We start from the raw sequence: 4,146 nt of genomic DNA, 5'->3' as shown, positions 1-4,146 counted from the left end.
ACCGAGACCCCTTGCATCCACCTAGTGGTGCAGCATATCATTACATCGACAAATTCGGAAGCACCAGCAGCTGTTTAAGCTGTCTGGAATGTGCGTGGGCCTGTATCTGAGCTGAGCAGGCAGGACTGTGGAACTTTGTGGCAGTGTTCACGGACGGCTGGAAGGAAGAGATCTTGGAGGAGTTGTAAGCCCGACTTCAGAGGAATGTCCACGGATCTGGCTGTTTGGATTCGCCATTGAGTGTTCCAGCAGAACTGAAGGCAGACAAAACAGAGTCATCCTGCACAAAACAATTGCTGTTTATCTGAACTTGACCTCCCCGCTGGCCTTGGATAGGCCAACTTATCTCAAATTGCTCCTGAAGGATACGTAAACTAAGAAGCTTTGCCTGCCCCCTACCCCACTACTTTAAATGAGTCCCAAGATGCTTAATGGGAACTAAGCTGTATAAATAAAGGTTGAATGTAAAATATATATATGGTCAGAAAACTTGAAACAGTACAATTATGTCAAATATATATACAAAGAAGTTTATTGTCACGAAATGACCAACTGTACATAAGCTGTCAATTAAATCAACAAAGGAACTAAAAAAAGAAAGAGAAAAAATAAATAATTTAACTGCTCAGGTAAGTCAGCAATCAAAGCAGGGACGCTCATTTTACTTTGCATGTAACATTCAGGAATAAAACCAAAGTGACACAAAGAATGCTGAGCTCTACTTTAATTTGTACTTTATAGTTTTAGAAACATCCTAAGTCAAACTGACAGTGATAAAAATAACAATATTTTAAACATTGTGAAAAACAATTAATATCTGACTTATTGTCGATAGCTCTTCAGACTGACTCAATTAGGAGAAATATTTTATAGCTCCGATCAGATTCATAGCCTGATGCCTAGTCCAAGCGGGTCAGTACCAAACACTACTGCTGTCTTTAAACAATGTAAATCTCAGAAGTCTCTTACCAGTCCATGTGTGCACTACTTTATAAACCCTTAACTTGTATTACATAATTATTTACAGATGTTTATGTTTTCTTACAATTGCAGTTAGCAGTATTTACTGCAGGAATTGCATTACATTTCTGCTGCAGTAACCTTGTAATGTAAAACTGACAACACTGTAAAAGTTTAAGAAATAGTGTTCACATGGCTGTGGACGTGTCAGGGAAGTACCCCACCTATCCTAACCTCTTGACAAGCACATGCTCCTCATCTTCTTGAGGAGAGACAAGTGGGTGGAGGTACATGGATGGATGAATGAACAGCTACAATTATATTGAGATTGGAGTTGTTTTAGGAAATCCATTTTCATCTTGTTCCTGCTGTGATTAACCATTACCTTGTCAATCTAGTCAAAATTAAACTCTGTCTTCAAACTGAAGTCCTTCATTGAGATATCTACAACTTGTAGGATATGAATTGCCTTTTTACCTTTTCACACAACCCCACTTCAAAGGATATGCACCATCTGTAAATGGTTCCATTACACATCCATGACACTTTCTGAGCCCAATGTTTCCATCGTAATCGTTCATTTATTGTCATATTTGAAACTGTTTTGCGCCTAAATGCCATAATTGAGGCTTCCTTCACATCATCGCAACTCAAAAGTATTAATTCGCTGTAACAGGCTCATGCATCTATATGAAGCGAAACGCTCCCTATTTATCATATCGTTGCTGCATACAACCTATACCTTCTTTTCACCCTGTTTTTATCTCATTCTCCTCTGTTCTACATCATGATTTCCTATCAAGCTCTCAGCTCAGTTTAACATACTGAATGCCTCAAAGCAAATGCTACAGAAAGGGGAGCAAAATTCATATTACTTTTTGCGTTCCATGTGTCAAGTTGTTAATGGATGGTGAGTGGAAGTGAAAAGCGGGAGCATTTTCATCTTTCCTTTCTCTGTCTCTATTACACTCAGCAAGGAAGCACATGTAAATTGGCTTCGAAAGAAGAGGTGGAAAACAATTATGGGAGCGATGCGCCTGAGAGAAATGAGTCTATTGCTTGACCTGTAATGAAGTGGAAAGTTGACAAGCCGGCTTTGTGCAACTCGCAGATTTGAATGCAAGGAAATGAGTCCTCTGTACTGTCAACCAACAGGAAGAGATTGCCAATTATAAGTGTTGGCCTTCCACCGGCGCCTTGCAGGGATACTGATGGGCGAGGAGAGACATGAATATTCAGTCGGCATGAATATTAATGCCAGCATTTCATTGTAATGTCTCTAACAAGACCTTAACAAACTGTTTGTTAATAATTAATTAAACATTAAAAACTGTCATTAATCATATTATGAAAAATGTTAATGATACTACTAAATGTGTCATTAGTGTGTCATGACTCGTAAATTATATCAGTCTTAAAAGGAAAGACCAAGTCCATTTTGGTATCACATGAAATATAATAATAATAATAATAATAATAATAATACATAGACTTTTATAGATTCTGCAGTGTGTCCATAATGTTGTTGTTTTTTTGCCTCCAAGTAAATGGCAACTAGTATTTCTGTAAATCCTCCAGGATGGTTTTTGTTGTTGTTGTTTTAGAGACGAATACCAGAATATGTAAAGTCTTTTTGTAGTTATAAGGAATTATTTCTATAAATGTGTGATTTGACATACAGATTGCTATTAGCATTATTAACATGTTGGCATTTATTAGCACATTGTTATTAGTTTAGATGTTTCTTTGTTGATGATGGTAAAGGAATTTATCTCAGAAACCCTAAAACAAGGATCTTTTGAGGTGTGGTTTTGCAAAAAGTAATTTAGGATGGCAGCAATCCACTTTGGTCTTGGTCTAACTTGGACTGGCTGTTCAGAAATAAAAGTATTTGTTCAAACTGAGGTCATTCAAAGATCCATCAACAACGGGTAAGATAAGAATAATAACATTTCAGTAGAACCCCATCTAAAATAATCTATTCTACACTTTCTTTCAAGTGCATTTTGCACTTTCATAGTATTTCCATACTTGAAAATGCTCTCTTGGTTATCATTGAGTCCTTTCAGCTGGTTCTACTGCAGGTCTTTGACTTGCTAAATTCAACATGAGGTTTCAGTGTTTTCCCTGATAGTTTCCTCCCTGCAGCTTTGACTGTTCATTGATCAATAAAACCCAGGTAGGTTTTTAAAATTTATCCTAATGGTGTAAAAAAAAATGCATCACTTGTAAGTTTTGGGATGTGTGAAGTTTAAAACTGTTTTGCGGCTGATTCTCTGAAGTTTAAATGTATGCGTGTGGGTGTGTGTGCCTTTGTGTGGTGCCTCTGTGTGTGTCCAATTCCAGCGTATTTAACGAGATATCTCACTTCCTCTATTTTTTTTTTTATCTCGATTCCATTTCTTGCCTGCACACAGGGGAGAAGAATTCATTTACACTCGCTTTTTCTTCCCCTTCTCTTCTCGTCACTCCGCTGTGCACAAATTGTTATTCAGCCCTTTCAGTGAAAAAAGGAATGTTCTTCAGCAAGTGATTGTCATTCGCTTTCAAATTAGTCTGGGCTGATCTACCATGCTATAAAACCTCAACATGTCAGGCAGTAGGACATGCCATTGAGAATGATTGTAATAACCTGAATTTGAGCAGAATGCATCATTGCCTTGATATTCCTGCAGCACGCTGCTCATCAGAAAAGTTGCTGTATGCTGAGGTTGTTATTTTTCTTTATCATGTATTAATATTTACAAATGATTTTTACATATTGATGCTGATCTCTACCAGCAAGTATACACTCTATTGTATAGATAAAATGTGTTGAGTTCATGCCATAAGTATCTAGGATCATCTGTATGAAGGTGCATGCGTGCCGCTGTCTGTTGATCTGTGTGACTGACTGACAAAAGGTACCCCGGGGATTGAAGCATGACAATTGCTCACCCTTGCAGTGTCATTCAGCATAGTACAGGAGCCATTAACTTTTAAAGCTGGGCTTCTCTAACAGCAGGTCCCGTACTGTTTAACCTCCCCTCCGCTGCTCTATGCTCCGCTGCTATGGTTGTGATGGACAGGAGTCAGACCTCTGCGTCGCAGCAGGGATGTGGGGCGGATCACTCTGCCCCTGTTCCGTATGGTGCCACTGTTGGCATTGATGCCACCACTGGCACCTGCTTGTGATTGTGTATCAGT

Source organism: Nematolebias whitei, chromosome 7 (assembly GCF_014905685.2).
Source record: "Nematolebias whitei isolate Nwh7 chromosome 7, NemWhi1, whole genome shotgun sequence".
NCBI classification, from domain to species: domain Eukaryota; kingdom Metazoa; phylum Chordata; class Actinopteri; order Cyprinodontiformes; family Rivulidae; genus Nematolebias; species Nematolebias whitei.
This window is presented reverse-complemented; position numbering follows the sequence as displayed.